Genomic DNA, 21,593 nt, shown 5'->3' on the forward strand with positions numbered 1-21,593 from the left:
TCCCCTCGCGTGTTTCCCAGCCCAAGCGAGCTGCGCACACTCCGGGCAGAGGCCACCGGAAGTCCGGAACCCCTGCCGCCCTCCTCAGGGGCTTCTCCGCCTCCAGCCACGCCGACCAGGCCGAGGAGACACCTGAGTTCAGCCCCGCTTCCAAGGTCGCCCCGCTGTTTTTCGGCACGGCCCGCCCCCAAACTAACAGCAACCAGCAGTGGCCTGTCCCCGTTTTCACTGTCGGTTAGTTACATCTACCCTCGTAGCTTTTAAGACCTTTCTTCACAGAAGCCACAGACTTCTTTGTTTCCCAAGATGCTTCTGCGCAAAGCGTGGTGGCTGCTGCCTTTTCAAGGGGCTGAGGGAGGCGTGTCCAGAGACGTCACACCCTGGGCGTGGCGCTCAAATGCCATTTCCTGGGCGGGACACGAGGTGGGGCGGGTCCCGGCAGGGGCGGGTCCCGGCAGGGGCGGGTCCCGGCAGGGGCGGGTCCCGGCAGGGGCGGGTCCCGGCAGGGGCGGGTCCCGGCAGGGGCGGGTCCCGGCAGGGGCGGGTCCCGGCAGGGGCGGGTCCCGGCAGGGGCGGGTCCCGGCAGGGGCGGGTCCCGGCAGGGGCGGGTCCCGGCAGGGGCGGGTCCCGGCAGGGGCGGGTCCCGGCAGGGGCGGGTCCCGGCAGGGGCGGGTCCCGGCAGGGGCGGGTCCCGGCAGGGGCGGGTCCCGGCAGGGGCGGGTCCCGGCAGGGGCGGGTCCCGGCAGGGGCGGGTCCCGGCAGGGGCGGGTCCCGGCAGGGGCGGGATGGAGGAAGGTGGGGCAGAACCGCTGAGAGGGTAGTTTTATGGCTAGAGATCCTCCCATCTGTGACAGGTGTGGAGCAGTCTGGCTCTTGCTTGTATCTCTGAGGAGGAACAACAGGAAGCTGGAAGCTGTAGGAAGACAGCCATGATTCGGCGGTGTGGCCTTCAACAACTGCATGTTGTCAGCACAGACAAATTGGAGCCCACGAATGGGAACCCACACTCTGGACTACCCACTTTTGCACATATCCTTCAACACACACACCACCACCACCACCACCACCCAACATTCACCGAACCCTGTCCTAAACCAGGGTTTGCCGCAGTTTGTGATCTGTGCTAGTAAAAGGGCCTTTGGGGACAGGGGGGCAGAGAGTACAGGTCCATGACTAGCCTGAGAGATTAGCGGATCCACTGGAGCATAAGCAGCAAGCGGTGGTGGTCTGGTCAGCTTGAGAAGGGACGGAGAGGTGGCACTTTCACGTTTCGCAGGTGACCGTGTGTTAAAGGTGACTAGGGCCTGAGCTAGGATTTGAGATCTGCCTGGCAAACCTAGGATATCACCATGCTGGCTTCAAGGTTTGTGTGCCTGCAGAGTTTCCCTTCCAGGATTTGCCAGCCAGCATTCAACAATGGCTCCCCTCTTCTGAAGAATTCCATCACAAAAAATCAGTGCCTTTTAGCACCCAGAAGGAAATATGCCACCAAGTAAAGAATTGGGATTCGGCATGGCAAAAATGGCCAAGAACTCAAAGAGGCGGCACAGGAACCATCAACGGAAAAAATATTTAAAATTGATCAGGTGGGAAGATGGTTTGTGGCTGGAGGAGCTGCTGGTTGTCTTGGAGCATCATGCTATTATGGCTTAGGGATGTCTAATGAGATGGGAGCTATTGAAAAAACTGTAATTTGGCCTCAGTATGTGAAAAATAGAATTCACTCTACTTATATGTACCTAGGTGGAAGTATTGGTTTAACAGCCCTGTCAGCCATGGTCGTGACTAGAACTCCTGTTCTCATGAACTTCATGTTGAGAGGTTCTTGGGTGACCATTGGCGCCATCTTTGCAGCCATGATTGGTGCTGGAATGCTGGTGCGGTCAATATCCTATGACCAGACCCGGGCCCAAAGCATCTGGCTTGGTTACTACATTCTGGTGTGAAGTTGTCAAGGATTTTGTTTTGCTTGGATCCACAGTCCATGCTCATGGAATCAGCAGTCAAGAGATCAAACGATGTATTACTTTGGGTAAATCAAGGAGGTTACTTTGAGGACTATGGTGTGCCTGACCCCAGCAATGGTGCTTTCAATCGCATCATATGCATGTGAAAGTTGGACATGAAGTAAGAATGACGGAAGAAGAATGCACGCGTTTGCACTGTGGTGCTGGCAAAGAATACTGAAAGCACAAAGAACAAAGTACAAAGAACAGACAAACCTATCTTGGAAGAGCTACAGCCAGAGTGCTCCTTAGAGGCAAGGTTTGCGAGCCTTTATCTTGTATGCTTTTGCACATGTTGTCAGGAGGGACCAGGCTCGTGTGTGTGTGTGTGTGTGTGTGTGTGTGTGTGTGTGTGTGTGCTGGAAGTGCTCCTGTACACATTGTGAACTATCTTCAAACCTGCCGGACTTTTTGTAAGAAGTGTGGCAAGCACCAACCCCACAAAGTGAGACAGTGCACGAAGGGCACAGATTCTCTGTATGCCCAGGGAATGTGACGACGTGATAGGAAGCAGGAAGGCTTCCAGGTGGGCAGAATAAGCCAATTTTCCAGTAAAAGGTGAAATTACAGAGAAGATTGTGCTGACACTCGAATGTGTTGAGCCCAACTGAAGATCTAGGAGAATGTTGCCTATTAAGAGATGCAAGCATTTTGAACTAGGAGGAGGTAAGAAAAGGCCAGGTGGTCCAATGAAGTGACTGTTGATTTTGAACTGCTGACCTTTGGGTTAGCAGGCCAATACGTAACTCACTACACCGCCAGCACTTCTGTTGTTTTTGCTAATATTATTAAAATCCCAAATTATGGTTTTAATAATGCAAATTTCCCCGTGTGGCTCCATCACCAAGTACTGTCTGCCACCACATACTTCCTTCATCACCCTTTGTTCACTTTTCTAAATTCTAATGATCTTTCCTCTCATTATAGGATCCCACTTAGGCTAATGTTCTTAGCCACAATCTGATGGCTTACATAACACAGTATGTACCACTGCACCTAAAACTGGAATCTCAGTTGGGAGTAAATACATTTCAACTGTCAGTCATTCCAACTATAACCCGTATGTTTCTACAAGTGATTTTCACACTCTGAATTCTTTCTTAAACCAGACTTGTTTCATGACAGCAAGAAAGAGCAACCTTGAGGTTGTTCTTGGACCTGGCAAGGGAAAAGTCACTCCACAGAGAAAGACAAAGGAGAAAGAGCCAAGCAGGCAAGATCTGAGGTCCAGAGCAAAAATGCATGAATAGGGAAAGCTGGTTAGGAGGAATTCTATCAGGAACAGGAAATGAGGGATGGTGAGGCAACAGAAGCCTGGATGAGGGAATGAAAATGATTTCACCTCTTCCTTAATATGGGGGGAAAGGTGAGGTATTCTCATCATATAAACTCTTACAGCCTCAAAAACTCACAAGTGCAGTTCTGGCTTGTCCATTAGGCTACCTATGAGTCAGTATTGACTCAATGACAGTGAGTGAGTCTTTAATATGACCTCAGGCAAATCCATTAAGATTTCACGGTTTTTGTTTTTTAGTTTCCTTCTTTGAAAGAGTTAAATATACTCACTCTCTACAAGCCACATATAGCTGGAAACAAAGGACTCTCTCCCTGTCATTTTTAAAAATGACAGAACCCTTGAGAAAGACACATAGAATCCCATTACTATGGACCCGATGAGCAACCTGGTCACTCTGATATCCCAGTCTAACTCTGAAACCTTTGTAAAATTATCTCCTTCACGATAGTCCTGCTTTCTTTGCCTTAAACTAATCCCTCATCATCTTAGCACCCAAACACTACTCTCCTTGCTTCTCAGGTGCTGCTCCTGACAAGTCTCTGTCTTATTTCTACATTGAGACTACAGTGTCCCTGGTGGTGCTGTTTCTAAGCATTAGACTGCTAACTGCAATGTCACCAGTTCAAATCCACTAGCTCTTCTGTGGGAGAAAGTCGAGCCCATCTGCTTCCCTTAAGATCTGCAGCCCTAGGAAGTCCGTATAAGGTCATCTGGCCCAATGGCAGTCGGCTAGCAGACTGTCTCACATCTCAAATCTAACCAGCTCAGTCTAAGCATTTCCACTGTTTAAATTCCTTCTCTAACCCAAATGTCCTAAAGCTCACTCTACAGTGAATGCAAATTAGGTCACCTTAATATTATTTCCAAATTCCCAATAGCTCTGAGTTCCTCCCTATTTGAATGTAGGAAGTTTGACCTTTTTTGGGAATATTTCTGGAAATCCTCATGCTTAATGAGGTCCTGAAATTCTTCCCAGTCATCCTTTACAAATGCAACTGCCTGAACTCAGCAACCTTGGATCCTTGAAATATTTAAGAATTGCCACCCAAACCTGGAAGAGACTCTGAGCAGAAGTTACTACTGCCTAAGTATGTTAAGACTTGAGAAACTGAGCTAGGCTGAAATGGCACATAATTTGAAATGAGAATTCCCATAACTGTGTCCAAGACAATTTCTAAGATTCCCCAAAGAGACAAAAGAGACACCAGGAGGGCAAGTGACCTGCAGAAACCTAGCTCACCAAGCAGATGTCCTCCAAGGGACTCCTACTGCAAATACTTGCCCCAGAGAGATCATCACCCAGGACTTCTATCCTGAAAGGCTGAAAAATGAATGAAAGGCATCTCCAAGGTCAATTCCCTTCCTCCCACCCTACTGACAAACCCATTCCAGGAATATCCCTTTTTTCCCCTTCACTCTGACTGTCGTCTAGAGTGGCCATATTCCTGTTCACCCACTGCTAAAAAACAAACTGATCTGTACTGAAAGAGGTAAAGTCAGTGTGCTCCTTAGAAGCAAGGTTGGCAAGACTTCGTCTTACATACTGCGGACATATTGTCAGGAGAGCTCGGTCGCTGGAGAAGGACATCCTGCTTGGTAAGCTGGAGGGGCATAGAAAGAGAAGAAGGCCCTCAATGAGATGGATTGACAGAGTGGTTGCATCAGTGGCCTCAGGCATAGGGACAATTGTGAGGATGGTGTTGGGACTGAACTGTGTTCTGTTCTGTTGTGCACAGGGTCTCTGTGGGTTGGATCCAACTCAATGGCACATCAGAACAACAATAAGAAAATTGACCCTGGTGTGTAGTGGGTGGTCTATGTGTGTTCTGTATTAAACAAGTCCAATTAAGACAATTTTAGGAAAAAAATATAAGTCAAATGATAGACTCCCATCTTGTTATGAAATTATCCTCTGAGATGAAGCCCTACAGATCTCACTGGGACTCAAGTTTGAGCAGGGAAAGGGTGGTTTAAAATAAAATCCCCTAGAAAAGGCCAAAGGGCGTGCAGCTCTCCCATACCAGTGTAGAGATGCCAGAGAGTTCCAGTGAGAGCTCTGTGAGTGGCTTGGAGCAGAATTGGGCATGCTGTATGGTAAGAGAGATAAATTCCTGAGAAGCTGGAGTATTTCCTGGCATAGTGTTGGGAAATGAAATTCTCTTATCTTTGGTAAGGCCATCATGATTCTGTTCTAAGGTGATGAATTAGAGAGGGAGGGAGGGAGGGAGGGAGGGAGGGAGGGAGAGAGAGAGAGAGAGAGAGAGAGAGAGAGAGAGAGAGAGAGGTCTTTATTTGTAGCTAGAGCCCATTTCTTAGATCCAGTCATCATTTGAGCTTTCCTGGATTAATTAGTTACAGAGATTAGGTAATGGCAATCTTACCTCATAGCCAAAAGGAAGAGGCAGTGTGTTAAGCCCTGAACAAGCAGGGAGCCAAGGTCTTGCTCAGTTATTAGGTCTTTTATCTACATCAGTGGTTCTTAATCTTTCTAATGCTGCCACCCTTTAATACAGTGCCTCGCGTTGTGGTTACCCCAACTATAAGATTATTTTCCTTGCTACTTCAGAACTGTAATTTTGCTACTGTTATGAACCGTCATGTAAATATCTGATATGCAGGATGTAGTTTCATTGTTACAAATGAATATAATTAAAGCATAGTGATTAATCACAAAATAATATATAATTATATATTGTGAAATATTTATTTCTAATGACAAATAAATGAAATTTTTCTTGAAGCATGGTGTAGCATGGGTAACAGACTTCACATCAGGTATGCGTATGTGGGCATATCTGCATGTGGGCAGACATAGAGAAGCGGTGTCTCAGTTCCAAAGACCACGGAAAATACGTGTTTTCTGATGGTCTTAGACAACCCGTATGAAAGGGTCATTTGAACCCCAAAGGGGTTGGCGACCCTAGGTTGAGAACCATTGATCTACACTCAGGGCCTTTCTCTTTATGTGAATTGTGGGTTGCATTCAGGAGCAGCGCCTTTGGTTACATTGCATTTTGACACAGATGATATCAAGAAAGCCCTGTCAAGGTATAACAGCATTGTGTTTTACTGGTTTGTTTATTCATATTTTACAGTACACTTTATTATTGTGGTAAAATGGACACAGCATAAAATTTTCCATTTTAATCCTGTGCCTTGTCTAGATCCACCACTTGTCTGTCGGTTTGTTGTACTGTCGTGGCTTTCATGTTGCTGTGGTGCTGGAAGCTATGTAACTGATATTTCAAATGCCTACAGAGTTACCCAGACTAGAACAAATGACAAAGAAGGAGTTCATTGTCTCCTTCTGAGGAAGTAGCTGCTGCAAACCTTATGCAAACTTTTGAAACATTTTAAAACGCTGAAGACCTGTGAATGGAAGCAGAACATTGTCAGAGATAGCATTGGAGGATGGGCCTCTCTGGGCTGAGGGCACAGGACATATGACTGAGGAGGAGCTGCTTCTTCGGAATGCAGTTGACAATGGTGACACGAATGGAGTGGGAGTGGAGCCTTTGAGATCTTCATTTGCTGGTGGAGCACAACTGGAGTCATGGTAGTTACATAATCTGGTATCAATTTGAGGATTCAGAGTGAAGGTGTGGAGTCTAGCCTGTCAATAAATTTGATGACCTCATTTGGAGGCCCTAAGGAGATAAATAGCTCACTGGAGGCGGGCTACCTGCTCACTCCATTTCAGTTGACAAGCCACGTGGAGACAGGCTGATGATAGCCAGAGCCTCGGCGCCAGAGAAGCCACGGGGAGACCCCTGCCATCGCTGAGATGCTTCCACTGCCACTGGATCCACAGGACTTTCCACCCACTGGCCTCGGATCTTCTGCATTAGGCATCATTGCATGTGTTTTATGATTCTGAGGAGGAATTTATAGCTTGGTATTGGACATATGGGCTAATGCCACACTTCTGGACTTGAACTGGACTGGGATCAGATGTTTTCTCAATATTCAATTGCTCATTTATATCAAGCTCTTTTCTTATACACATGTGAGTGTCTAAGAATTTGTTTCTCTAGTCTACCCAAACTAACACAGAAGGTAAGGAGAAAGAGCTGCAAAATTCAGCTATTGATCAGAACTTGAAATGAGTGAATTATGAATCTAAGAAAATTCGAAGTGGTCAAAAGTGAAATTGAGTTCATAAAGATCACTGTTCTAGGTGTTAGTGACCTTACATTGACTGATATTTGTCACTCTGAATCAGAAAATAATACACTTTACTATTCCAGGAATAACACAATCAAGAGGAGTAGTCATGCATTCATTGTCAAGAAGTACATTTCAAAATAATTTTTGGAGTACAGGCTGTCTGTGATAGCATTATATCTATTTGCCTTCAAGGAAATCCAATTAACATAATTATCATTCAAGTGTATGCACCAACCACTAAAACCTGTGATAAAGAAATGGAAGACTTCTACCAATGTTTTCAGTCTGAAATTGACCAAACATGCAAGCAAGATGAATTGATTATTATTGGTGATTGGAATGCAAAAGTTGGAAAAAATAAAGAGGAAGGAACAATAGTTGAAAATATAGTCCTGCAAGAGGAAAGTAAAAGAAACCATAGGAAAGAACTAGGAGGCAAAGGATATTTATAGAGGCATGTACACATGTAAATGTATTTATATATGATGATGGGGAAAATGATCTATGTGCATATATTTACAGATTTAGTATTAAGGTAGCAAACGGACATTGGGCCTCCACTCAAGTACTCCCTCAATGCAAGAACATTCTATTCTATTAAATTGGCATTCCATGATGCTCACCTTCCCGACACAATCACTGAAGACAAATGTGTGCGGTGAAGAAAGATGATGGTGCCCAGCTATCAAAAGATACAGCATCTGGGGTCTTAGGTGCTTGAAGGTAAACAAGTGGCTATCTAGCTCAGAAGCAGGAAGGCCCACATGGAAGAAGCACACCAGCCTGTGTGATCACGAGGTGTTGAAGGGATTAGGCATCAGGCAACAAAGAGCAAAAACATAATATCATTATGAATGAGGGGGAGTGCAGATTGGGGAAACAAAGCCCATTTTTAGGCAACTTGACCTCCCCTTACAAAAGGGCCGCAGGGAAGAGATGAGCCAGTCAGGGTGCAGTGTAGTAACGATGAAACATACAACTTTCATCTAGTTCTTAAATGCTTCCTCCACCCACCCAAAAAAAACCAAACTATCATGATCCAAATTCTACCTTACACATTGGATAGACCAGAGAGTGTACACTGGGACATATAGGAACTGGAAACACAGGGAATCCAGGACAGACGATCCCTTTGGGGCCAGTGGTGATACTGGCGATATCGGGGGGTGGGGGGTGGAAGGAGGTGGGATAGAATGGGGGAACCAGTTACAAGGATCTACATATAACCCCTTCCCTGGGGGATGGACAACAGAAAAGCGGGTGAAGGGGGACGTTGAATGATATAAGATATGACAAAATAATAATAATTTATAAATTATCAAGGGTTCATGAGGAAGGGGGGAGTGGGGAGGAGGGGAAAAATGAGGAGCTGATGATGCCAGGGGCTTGGGTGGAGAGCAAATGTTTTGAGAATGATGAGGGCAATGAATATACAAATGTGCTTTACACAATTGAAGTATGTATGGATTGTGATAGGAGTTGTATTAGCCCCCTAATAAAATGATTTTTTTAAATGAGGAGCTGATACCAAGGCTTCAAGTAGAAAGCAAATGTGTTGAACATGATGAGGGCAACAAATATACATATGTGCTTGACACAAAATGGATGTATGTATGGATTGTGATAAGAGTCGTATGAGCCCCCAATGAAATGATTTAAATAAAAGAATGAATAAATGTTCTAACATTGCTTGTGGTGATGATTAAAATCTCTTCTTAATATAATTGTATAGTTTGTGAATTATATGCCAATAAAATTGCTTTTAAAAAAGAAAAGAAAATATAGTCCTGATGATACAAACAAAACTGGAGATTCCATGATAGAATTTTGAAAAACCAATGACTCATTCATAACGAATACCTTTTTCAACAATATGAAAAGTCCTCTCCAGAGGACTCTTCACAATAGTCCTCTCCATATGGGATTCACTAAATCAAATGGACAACTGTGGGAAGCTACAGCCTCCAGCTTCCTGTTGCTCCTCCTCAGCGATACAAGCAAGAGCCAGACTGCTCCACACCTGTCACAGATGGGAGGACCTCTAGCCATAAAACTACCTTCTCAGTTGTTCTGCCCCACCTTCCTCCATCCCCATCAAGTGGATAGTCTTCTCCCTATTTTCCTTTCTTGAAAGGGTGACCCCAACTGATGCAAGGTCTCCTCTTTTGAGATGGGTCTTATGAAGTGCACATAAGGGGGTTGATGCATGGTTGGTTGTTAGTAGGCAGGTTTTCCTTGGTTTGGGACTTGGTCCCTAAGATTTGTTTCATTGGTGTTTCTTCTTAGAGCACTGGACCCTTACAATATTTGCCCTTTTGTGATAGACTAAATTCACTCAGCCTTATTTTTTCCAGGTCCTTCCATGTCAAGTAGTGTTTCGTGCTTTCATCCCTGCTTTTTAGGGATGCATATTGGTCCATTGTGAGTATGTACCATAGTTTCTTTATCCATTTTCCTTTTGGGGATTTGGAATGCTCCCAGTTTCTTGCTATTATGAACTGTGCCTTTATCAACATGGGAGAGCATATATCAGTTTGTGTTATTCCTCTTATTTCTTTGGGGTCTATGTCTGATAGTGGTATTGTTGAATCATATGGGATTTCAATTCCTAGCAGCTTTGACTATCCATCACCCTCCTGAGATGGCTTCTGCAAAGTTGCCTCCCCCTCTCACCCCATGGTTGCTACCTGGCAGCAGCCTTCTTCCTGTTCCCTACCACATATCTTTGTAAAGGTCATAATGGGCTGTTTTGAGGCAGTATTGGAATGGTTGGGCCAGAAAGAGAGTGCCAAAATATGAACTTGCACCTCTATTTTCAAATGCTGTCATTGAGTCAAGAGTGGAAACTTATAAAGTCACTACTCAGTCTCTTTTTCTTCTCTTCTTTACCTCTTTTCTTTTAGGTGCCATGCTTTCTCTTGATTCCCCCTACTGGTGCTCCTTCCATGCTGCCCTCCTAAAAGTGACTTGTAGGTCATCTTGCTCCTTCACACACTCTTACTCAAGACCAAACTGTTGTATCCTACCCATAGTTCAATATAATATAGTAATGCATAATGTGTTCGTCACTGATATCTCTAAAAATATGCCTCTTATATACAAAGTAATGTTACTACAGCATATAAGCATAGGAAAGCTAGAAATAGAAGGAGTGCTCTGAGGGAATATGATGGATCGCCATAGCCTGATCTATAGGGATAGGGAAGATCTGCCAGGATAAAAGACATATAGAGCAGGAACCTGAAGGATCAATAGGTATTCATTGCATGAAGGTAGAGCTAGAATGAAGGCCACTTCATGCAAAGGAATCTGCAGGTACAGAGGGCCAGCGCTGGGAAGAAGCTTGGCACTTAGCAGCAACTCAAAGAAGCATATGTGACTGGAGCATGTAAACAAGACTGGGAGGTAGATAAGGGTACTTTGATTTAAGGCTTTATTGGCCAGAATAAGGATTTTAGGCTTTATCCTAAAAGCAATGGGAAACCAGTAAAGTGTTTTCCCCCCAAGAGTATTATGATTATATTTACATTTCTAATGGAGGGCTGGGGGTTGGCCAGACCTAGAACTATATTCCTTGACCTCTTATTACATTTTCTTTCCATGTGAATATGGTCCTTCTCCATAAAGAGTTTCCATAAATAGATTAAAAATTATATGTCAATCAAAATCCACCCAAAATACAGGTGTTTGATTCAGGAAACATGTCCCTTTAAATTTGATGTTTTGGGGGGGCTCATGCCCCATATGCTTAGAAAAACATTCTTATTAGAGGAGGCAATCTCCATTCTTCCAAATGAAGCCATGGAAGCTCTTGGATCAAGCTCTCATCTATGGAGTAGGTGACAGTTTTTACACCATCAAAATGCTTCCTGAGTATTCCTCAGTAAGAACAAGTTGCCATTGGATTGTCGCCTAAAGTCAAGGGCCAGAACCTTAAATATATCAATACTATTGCTTTTGGCCTTAGGATCAAAATCGGTAACTGAATGATTTACTATTCTTTGGTGTGGTTACATTTCATGGAGGCAGCCTAAATGGCATTAATTGTGGTCCCATTCAAGGGCCCCCTGCTTGTCTCTCAAGCTCGCCCTTGGGCATTGACTGCAGTGAGTTGTACAAGTGGCAGAAACAGTTAAACATGACTCAGCTTAAAGAAAAAATGGATGGCTTTTATATTACTTTATTGAACACTTACAACAGATGTTTATGTCTCTGCAAGTTTTAGATAATTAAACTTATAAATGTGTGCTCTTAAGCAGGAACATGAGTAAGGATCGGAGGTATAAAGAGCACTAGGGTGAGGTGTTCATCATGTGGTTGCAGGTTTATTACTGTAGCGCGGACTAGCCCCAGACCAAATAGCAAAATAGGGAAGTTTCTCTTTGTTTTCTCTTTCCTTCCCAGTGTTCCCGGCCTCCAGAGCTGACCGGTAGTTTCCCATCAGAACCTACTGTAGCACCCATCTAATGCCAGCTAGTTCCTCCCGTATCACAGTGAGCATCCCTGTATTTCAGTCCTGAAAAACTTCACTGGATGTAGCAGTTAAATTAATAGAACTTTAGTAACAGACAAGCCCTCAAATCTCTGGGGCTTAACACAATACCAAAAAACCCAAGTCAATTTCACTGCCAAAAAGTCAATTCCCACTCATAGTGACCCCTTGAGTTTCTGAGGCTGCAATTTTTTGAGAGGAGCAGAAAACTTCATTTTTATCTTGAAGAGAGGCTGGTAAAATTGAACTGCTGATCTTACAGTTAGCAGCCCAGTGTGTACCCATGATGACACCAGTGCTCTGCCACAGCAGATGATTTCTTCATGCCTGTAAAATCCAAAATGCATTTTCCTTACTGGCTGTTGGCTCTCCCTGGTTACTTGAGCAGTTTTCACCACGTGTGTCTGTCATCTTCAGTAAGGCAAGTGCAGCACTGGGTGGAGCCGTGGTGGTGAATAAAGCACTCACCTGTTACCTGAAAGGTTCACGTTGGAACGCCTCACTTGTTCTGCATAAGAAGGATGTGGTCATCTATTGTCTTAGATATTTTCAGCCTACGAAGCAGTTCTCTGCACTAGGGGGTCTCTATGAGTCTGAATCAACTCGACAGCAACATCTTATTCTGTCCCAAATCCGCAGGAGAAAGGGTATGGAAAATCATGTCTGTGACAAGTTTATCAGCCAACTGGAAGTGTAGCTTCTACTCCCATCCATGGCCTCACTGTACGGCAAGGAAGGCTGGGGAACAGACTCTAGTTGAAGGTCTGGGATGGATAGGAAATGGGTTTGAATGACAGCCTCTGCTTCTTTTAGTGACTAATAATAATAATATGCTTGCAGAAAGGGGTTAGTGGCTTACTCCTCGTTTTGTACTTTCACATTAAATGAGACTTTTGTGGGGGCCGTACAGAGTTGGAAAACTGATTGATGTAATACTTAGAAGATGACTGTTATTTATTAGCCTTTCATTCACTTGTTAAATGTCATCTGCCCAAATTTCTCCAAATATTTGATAGATAATGACAGAATGAATACATCTCATGATGTTATACGGTGTTTTTCTGTCTTGCGATCCTTTTCTTGCTCCTATGAGATAAATCAATCTCTCTCTCTCTCTCTCTCTCTCTCTCTCTCTCTCTCTCTCTCTCTCTCTCTCTCTCTCTCTCTCTCTCTCTCTTTGACGGACCCACACACACTCTGTCCCCTGGGACCCTGTAGTACAGAGAACTGCCTGGAGGGTTTCTATAGCCACCATCTGTCTCCCGAAGATCCCAGCGCCATAACTACTGTGTCACCATGGGTCTCTATTATTCCAGGGATGGCTTTTGAAGGCCTGGTGGTTTTCCTTTCTCAGGGTAGGGTTCTGTGAGCACCATGGTCCTGAGCGTTAAAACGGAGGTGGGTTAGGAGGGGGTGCGGAGTGGTGTGGGGCTAGTGTCTCAGACTTTTGTGCTAGGGTCAAAACAGGCAGCAAGGCGAGAGGGGGGGGTCCCAGGAGGTTGGGTGTAGCCCCTGGGACTTTCTGTAAAGCATCAGAGCCAAGTGAGCAGCCGAAGAAAGTGGAAATAGTCTCCACCGAAACACCACAGAGGATCCAGACACATGCTACCCACTCTGAAGAGGACATAAAGACGCTTCCTTCCAGACCGAGACCTGGACCCACAACATCAGTGCCCATTTCTGTTACTCAGCTTCTCCTACAGATGTGGACAGATCAGACTGGCTGACTATGGTGTGCAAGGGTACCCAACTCCTGAACCCATCTGATTGTGGAGGGAAGGCGTTTTGTTCACTGATGGAAGCTAGGGACATCCCGGGTCACTGGATGGTCTGGTTAGCATGTGGTACACGTCCCGGCCACCACCTATTGGTGGTGCACAAGGCCTGCTGTGCTCACAGAGCAGCCATCCAAAGTAGGGCAGTAGGTCTGTGTGCCTGGAGCCAGAGGAGGACGACACCAGGAACAGGAGGTGGAAGCTGCAGGAGGATGGTGGCCCACGGGAGGGGGCTCAATCTGCTCAGCTTTTACACCCCTCTCCCCCAACAGTGTTCTGAGGGTCACATCCTGCCATCCTGAGCTGCACCAGCTCTGGACAGTGTACGTGTGTGTTACTATTCATTCTGCGGGGAACTCAGTAGTAAGGAAGAAGCAGCACAGAAGCCTGAAACACTAGCTCAAGTTTCCCCCAACCCCGGCACCCTCTCTCCCAAACCACTCCTTTTTAACTCTCTGGAGGACCTGGCTCACAGACCCCTACCCCCTGAGATAGGGAAACCATCAGGCCTTCAAAAGTTGGAATAATAGGGAGCTCTGGTTGCACAGTGGTTAAGGCGCTGGACTCTTCGGGAGAGAGATGGTAGCTGTAGGACCCCCCCCTAGGCAGTTCTCTCTGTTCTACAGGGTCCCAGGGCCCGGATTCAACTCCAGGGCAGTGGGGCTGGGGCCACCACCGCCTGCTGCTTACGCTCCACTGGATCCGCTAATCTCTGAGGCTAGTTCCGGACCTGTACCCTCTATCCTCCTGTCCCCAAAGGCCCTTGTTGCTAGCACAGACAACAAATTTGGTGAATGTGGTGCGTGTGTTTGTGCTGTGGTGTTGATGGATATGTGCAAAAGTGGGTAGTCCAGGGTGTGGGTTCCCATGCGTGGGCTCCAATTTGTCTGTGCTGACAACATGCAGTTGTTGAAGGCCACACCGCCGAATCATGGCTATCTTCCTACAGCCTCCAGCTTCCTGTTCTTTGTCCTCAGAGATACAAGCAAGAGCCAGACTGCTCCACACCTGTCACAGATGGGAGGACATCTAGCCATAAAACTACCCTCTCAGCGGTTCTGCCCCACCTTCCTCCATTCCGCCCCTGCCGGGACCCGCCCCTGCCGGGACCCGCCCCTGCCGGGACCCGCCCCTGCCGGGACCCGCCCCTGCCGGGACCCGCCCCTGCCGGGACCCGCCCCTGCCGGGACCCGCCCCTGCCGGGACCCGCCCCTGCCGGGACCCGCCCCTGCCGGGACCCGCCCCTGCCGGGACCCGCCCCTGCCGGGACCCGCCCCACCTCGTGTCCCGCCCAGGAAATGGCATTTGAGCGCCACGCCCAGGAAGTGACGTCTCTGGGCACGCCTCCCTCACCCCCTTGAAAAGGCAGCAGCCACCACGCTTTGCGCAGAAGCATCTTGGGAAACAAAGAAGCCTGTGGTTTCTGTAAAGAAGGGTCTTAAAAGCTACGAGGGTGGATATGACTAACCCGCAGTGAAAATGGGGACGGCCATTGCTGGTTGTTATTTTGGGGCCGGGCAGTGCCGAAAAACAGCGGGGCGACCTTGGAAGCGGGTCTGAACTCGGGTTGTCTCCTCGGCTTGGTCGGCGTGGCTGGAGGCGGATAAGCCCCTGAGGAGGGCGGCAGGGGTTCCGGACTTCCGGTGGCCTCTGCCCGGAGTGTGCGCAGCTCGCTTGGGCTGGGAAACACGCGAGGGGAGTGGTTTTTTGTCTTAAAAGTATGCTCTCAGGGAGAAAGTACTCTCGTTTGAGTTGAACGCTTTCGAACACCCTTACAAAAAGCTACGAAGCAAAAAGAGAACATAGGAAGTAAAGCGAAGCTTTTGGTCGAAAATGAAAAGTAAAGTGAGGGCGGGGGCAGGGGAGGCGAAACCTAAAGTCTGCCGGGCACGGGTGGTGGGGAAGAAACTTGGGCGGGTGTGAGGCGTGGTGAATAAAAGGGGAGGAAAGCGAGGGCGGGTGGGAAGAAGCGGGGTTGGGGAAAAAGTGGCTATCTCTAATGTGTAGCTACTTAAAACTCACATTCATTACCAGGTCTCTTTCGATTGCGTTGTTAATTTACCTCACCAACCGCCTGAATAAGTCTGTGGAATTTGGTTTTCAAACCTTTGTAGCTTCCAGAAACTCCCTACGGTCTAGGAGGTGCACACTGGCTGTCCCTACGGCACTAGGTAGAACTGCCAGGAGTTGCTGAGACGAAAATCTCAACAGGTGTGGCTGCATGTTTTGAATTCCTGACCTTTCAGGTCGAAGCCCACCTTGTACTAGATCCTGTTCCGGTTCCCCTCCAGAGTACAAATTTCTGAGGCTTCTGTCAACCTTGGTCTGGAAGCAGCAGGCTTTTCTGAGTGAGTTCTATGCTGCCACCAGCTTCAAAAGCCTTCCGGAGCTCCCGCCCCAACTCTACTGTTCATGGGTTCCAACTTCAACGGGGGCTCTACAAGGCAGAGTTGTACAAAGGTTTTCTTAAATTGCGGATAATCTGTACTGACGCAAGAATGCCTTGTTTTTCTCTCATTGCACTGTCAATAGCTTGCAATAAGACCTAAAGCCCTTCCTAAGTTATCGAACTCTGTTCCCTACTCAGTCTTATGCTGGGTACCCCCTATTAACTGTCCAGCAACTTGGTCCGGGAATGCCCAAACCTCATGAAACCCATGGACCTTGATGATCTCCTCCTTGCAGCGCTACCTGGCTAGTCCGCACATGTCCTTCCTTTATGATCAGTGAGTCTTTTGCTTTAACTGCATTTAAAAAGGCATCCTCTGAGCCATGCCATGCCATGCCTTGCCAGACACCGTACCTTTCATTTTGAACCTTAGGTCTTAATGGCTGTGCTGAATTTGTGCACGGCTGGTGGTCCGTACCCAAGCAGGCAAGTTCTCTAACTTGCCCAGTTCATAATGAAAGAAGCGATGTGAGACTCAAAATGACTCTCAGGGGAAAAAAACCCCTTGAATTCCCAATGAAAGGCACAAAATAGGGTGAGAAAAGGGGGGGGTAGTATTGTGTTGGTTGGAAGAACCAGTTAGCTTAAAGAGGTCTCCTGGGGCAGGCGTTTATTCAGAACAAGTGTTTCCACACCAGAAAGCTGCTCCCAGTCCAGGGAGAAGTGAACGGTGCTTGGGATGTGATTGCAGAGCTGATGACGCCTCGTGGCACATCGCTCTGCCTCTTCAACTGCTGCAAAGGGGACCACAAATTTAACGGGGTCTGAAATGGAAGGAGTCGTGGGGTGTGCTAGGCAGACCTCTCTAGTGTATTTACCGTTTATGAGGAAGTTGGAGTGGGAGAGAGGAGGGGTTGCTATCACAGGCTGACTTGACACAGCTGCTGCACTTTTCAAACTCCACTGCTTGACAGTTCACAAGCGGGATGTCTGGAGAGCTGCTCCTGGGCATTGAGCTGCCCAGCTCTTCAGAGGGGGTGCCCTGCGTCCAACTGGGTACAGAGTTGGCAGTGTTGATTGTCCTCTCCTGTTTGCTCCTGAGGGCCAGGACTGCATTTGTGTGTTCCCTGGGACACAAGGAAAAGGGATCCAGAAGTTACATGTCTGAGACCAGCAAAAGAAGACTTCCCTGAAATGAAAGGTGGCTATTGAGTAAAGACAGAAAAAGGCAACCTGTTAACACTTAACACTGTAGGATTAAGCACAGGTTTCATTAACTAAGCCAGGAAGTGGTGTGATAAGTGGGAATGGAGGTGGAGGTGGAGACTGGGGATGGGAAGGGGTTGGGAGAGCTCTCTTAGAACACTTCTCTGCTGGAGATGGTCCCTACTGAAGGTGCTTGAATACTTGCCCAGTTTGCAATGAAATAAGCACCATGAGATTTGAAATGATTGTTTTTGGAAGGAACCTCGAATTCTCCAAGCAGAAGCACAAAATAAGGGTGGCAAAAGGGGGGGGGGGTATTACTCTGTTGTTGGAAGAACCGTTTGGCTTAAAGAAGAGGTCTCCTCGGGCAGGGTTTTGTTCAGAGCAAGTGCTTCCACACTGGAAGGCAGCTCCCAGTCCAGGGAGAAGGGAAGTGAACTATTATGCTTGGAATGTGATTGCAGAGCTGATGACATATTGTGACACATCGATCTGGCCCTTCAACTGCTACAAAGGGTGGGAGGGAGCACAAAGCAAACTTGGAATCTCAAATTGAATTAGTTGTGCGGTGTCAAGGAAACTGCAATAGTGTGTTTACCGTTTGGGAGGAAGTTGGGGTGGGAGAGAGGAGTGGATTGCTATAAAAGGCTGACTTGGCACAGCTGCTGCACTGTTCAAACTCCACTGCTTGAGAGTTTACGAATGGGGTGTCTGGAGGGCTGCTCTTGGACCTTGAGCTGCCCAGCTCTTCAGTGTCCTTGTGTTCAGTGATCTATGAACCTGAAGTAAAATAATCTTACCTCCATGGAGAGGCTGTTTTAAAGCTTGGAACCTTGTGGATTGCATAGGTCAGGGCAAAATTACCATCCCACTAAGGGTTCCTTATAGGGAAAATAGAAAGCCATTCTTAACCTTGGGGAAGGAGGGGGCTTGGGGACTGCTGCATTTGAAGTGTGGTTGTCAGCTCAATGCCAAATCCCCACAACTCTACCAAGGAATCTGGTTCAGAGTCACGTGCTTGTTAGTACTTGATGTGCAGTGAATGGACTGGAGGAGCGGCAGGAATTTCCCTCTTCCAGGGGTCTCAGCACCCTGGAGTTTGCTGAGCTTTCCTGGGCTGTCGAACTTGGGAGGGTAGTTGGATTTTTTTTTTCCCCTTTAGAGGTATGCTCTCACCAAAAGAAAGTACTTTTATGTGAGTTGAACCCATTCAGAACACCCTTTCAAAAAAGCTATGAAGTGAAAATGGGATGTAAGAAAGGGAAGCTTTGGGTCTTAACATTAAAAGTAAAGTGAAGGTGGTGGGGCCATGGGAGGGGAAACCCAAAGTCAATGCAGCAAGGCAATGAATGGGGCAGGGGTGGGGAAGAAGCTGGGGTGAAAGGGGGGGTGGGCAAGAAGCAGGGCGCTAGTGTGTAGACACTTCAGCTCACATGAACTCTTTGACTGTTGCTGATTTACCTTTCCAACATCCTGAATAAATGTGTAGAATTGGGTTTTAAAACCTTTGTAGCTTTTGGAAACTTGCTGCCATCTAGGAGGTGGTGGTGACTCACTGTCTCTAGGACACTAGGTAGAACGGCCAGAAGTTTCTGAGACTAAAATCTCAGCAAGAGTGGCTGCTTGTTTTGAACTGCTGGCCTTGCAGGTCAAAGCCCACCTTGTACTAAATCCAGTTCACGTTGGTCCCTGGAGTACAAATTTCTGAGGCTTCTGTCAAACTTGGTCTGGAAGCAGCCGCCCGTCCTGTGTGACTTTCATGCTATTAGCTTTCAAAAGCCTTCAGAAGTTCCCACCCCAAATCTGCCGTTCATGGTTTCCCACTTCAAAGCGGGCCCGCCGTGTAAGGCAGGAGAATCTTCTCACTAAGGTTTTCTTAGGTTATGGGTAATCTGTACTGAAGAAAGAATGCCTTGTTTTTTCTCACTGAACCTGTTATGGCTCCTACATAAGAGACAAATTCCTTCCTAAGTTATCAAACTCTGTTTCCTACTCACTATCTCATGCTGTGTACCCACTATTAACTCTCCAGCAAGCTGGTCCAGGAATGCTCAAACCTGCCACCCATGGGCCTTGATGACATCCTCCATGCAGCTCTACCTGGCCAGTCTGCACCTGTCCTTCCTTCCTCAATGGTCATCAATGGGTGTCTCATGTTCCTAACTGACTCTAAGATGGCCTTCTCCTAGACCTGCCATGCCAGACACCTTACCTTTCATTCTCAACCTTTGATCTTACTGATTGTGCAGAGTTTGGTATGGTCTATGGTCCCTGTTGTAGCCGGCTGATTATTTGGCCAGTTTGTAATTAAATAAGCATTATGAGTCTCAAAATTAGTGTCCTTTGAAGAGAACTTGAATTTCCCAAGCAAAACCACAAAATAGGCTGGTAATACGCGGGTAGGTAGTACTCTATTGGTTGGAAGAACCAGTTGGCTTAAAGTCGGGTATCCTGGGGCAGGGGTTTACTCAGAGCAAGTGCTTCCGCACCAGAAGGCTGCTCCCAGTCCAGGGAGGAGGCAAGTGAATTGTGACTGCTTGGGATTTGATTGCAGAACTGATAACGCTTTATGGTGCATTGCTCTGGCTCTTGAACTGCTGCAAAATGGACCACAAAGCAAACACGGATTCTCAAATTGAATTAGTCATGGGCTGCTAGGAAAACCGCTGTAGTATATTTAGTGTTTATGAGGAAGTGGGGTGGGAGAGAGGAGTGGGTTGATAGAATAAGTTGACTTGGCACAACTGCTCCAATGCTTGACAGGTAAAGAATGGGATGTCTGGAGAGCTGCTCCTGGGCATTGAGCTGCCCAGCTCTTGAGAGCGGGTGCTGTGCGTCCAACCGGGTACAGAGTTGGCAGAGTTGATTGTCCTGTCCTGTTGGCTCCTGAGGGCCAGGACTGCACTTGTGTGTTCCCTGGGACACAAGGAAAGGGCTCTAGCAGTTAGGGGCCTTGGAGACCAATGAAAGAAGCCTTCTCTGGAAAGAAAGGGGGCTGCTGAGTAAGGCAGGATGAAGGCCACCTGCTAACAGTTACCACTATAGGATGGAGCTCAGGCTACATTCACTGAGGGCTGGAATTTCTGTGGCAAGTATTGGCACAAGGAATTGATGGGGAAAGGGTTGTGTGACCAGTCTTAGAACATTGCTCTGATGGAGATGATTCCTGGGAACCGAAAAAAATGCCTCCAAAGCAAGATCTGCCTTTGAGTCAATTCTGACAAATGAAGTGACTCCCAGTGTATATCCAAGTCAGTTGTTGAGAATGGAAATGAGACACTTGGCATCAGTGCGGACTCAGATAGTGACCCTAATAACAGAGTGGAACTGTCCCTGTGTTCAGTGAACTGTTGAACCTGGAGTAGAATAATCTCCTGTCTCCCATGGAGGAGGGGCTGGTTTCAAATTTGGAACCTGTAAAAGACTCAGCCCTGGGCTTAATTACCATGCCACCAGGGGTTCCTTATGGGGAATATAGAAAGCCTTTCTTACCTTGGAGAAGGGGAGGGGGCTTGGGGATTGCTTAATTTGAAGTGCCTGCCTTGTAGTTGGCAGTCAAATCCTGACTACACCAAGGACTAGTTCAGAGTCAGGTCTGTTTATTAGCACTTGTTGTGCAGTGAATGGACTGGATGAGCGGCAGGAATCGCGCTGTTCCAGTGCCCTCAGCACCCTGGAGTTTGCTGAACTTTCCTGGGCTGGCAAAGTTGGGAGCGTAGTTTGTTTTTTTTCCTTTAAATGTATGCTCTCACCAAAGAAAGTACTTTTATGTGAGTTGAACCCATTCAGAACACGCATTCAAAAAGCTATGAAGTGAAAAGGGGAAAATAGGATGTAAGAAAGGGAAGCTTTAGGTCATCAAATAAAAAGTAAAGTGAAGTTGGGGCCATGGGAGGCAAAACGCAGTTAATCCAGCAAGGGAATGGGACAGCGGTGGGAAAGAAGCTGGGGTCCGAAGGGGGTGGGGTGGACTAGAAGCAGGTCGCTAGTGTGTAGACAATGAAGCTCACATGAACTTCCAGGACTCTTCGACTGGGTAACTAATTGACCTTACCAACAGCCTGAATAAATGTGTAGAATTAGGTTGGAAACCTTTGTAGCTTCTGGAAACTTGCTGCCGTCTAGGAGGTGCTGACTCGCAGTCCCTAGGATACTAGGTAGAACCACCAGGACTTTCTGAGACTAAAATCTCAACAAGAGTGGCTGCTTGTTTTGAATTGCTGGCCTTGCAGGTCAAAGCCCACCTTGTACTAAATCCAGT

At 46.9% G+C, this 21,593-nt stretch overlaps 1 pseudogene; it reads left to right on the forward strand.

The window, feature by feature from the left end:
* Window positions 1-1,349: 1,349 nt before the first annotated feature.
* On the forward strand, window positions 1,350-2,113 carry LOC142433655 (growth hormone-inducible transmembrane protein pseudogene; annotated as a pseudogene).
* Window positions 2,114-21,593: the final 19,480 nt, after the last annotated feature.

Source organism: Tenrec ecaudatus, chromosome X (assembly GCF_050624435.1).
Source record: "Tenrec ecaudatus isolate mTenEca1 chromosome X, mTenEca1.hap1, whole genome shotgun sequence".
In the NCBI taxonomy this organism is placed as follows: domain Eukaryota; kingdom Metazoa; phylum Chordata; class Mammalia; order Afrosoricida; family Tenrecidae; genus Tenrec; species Tenrec ecaudatus.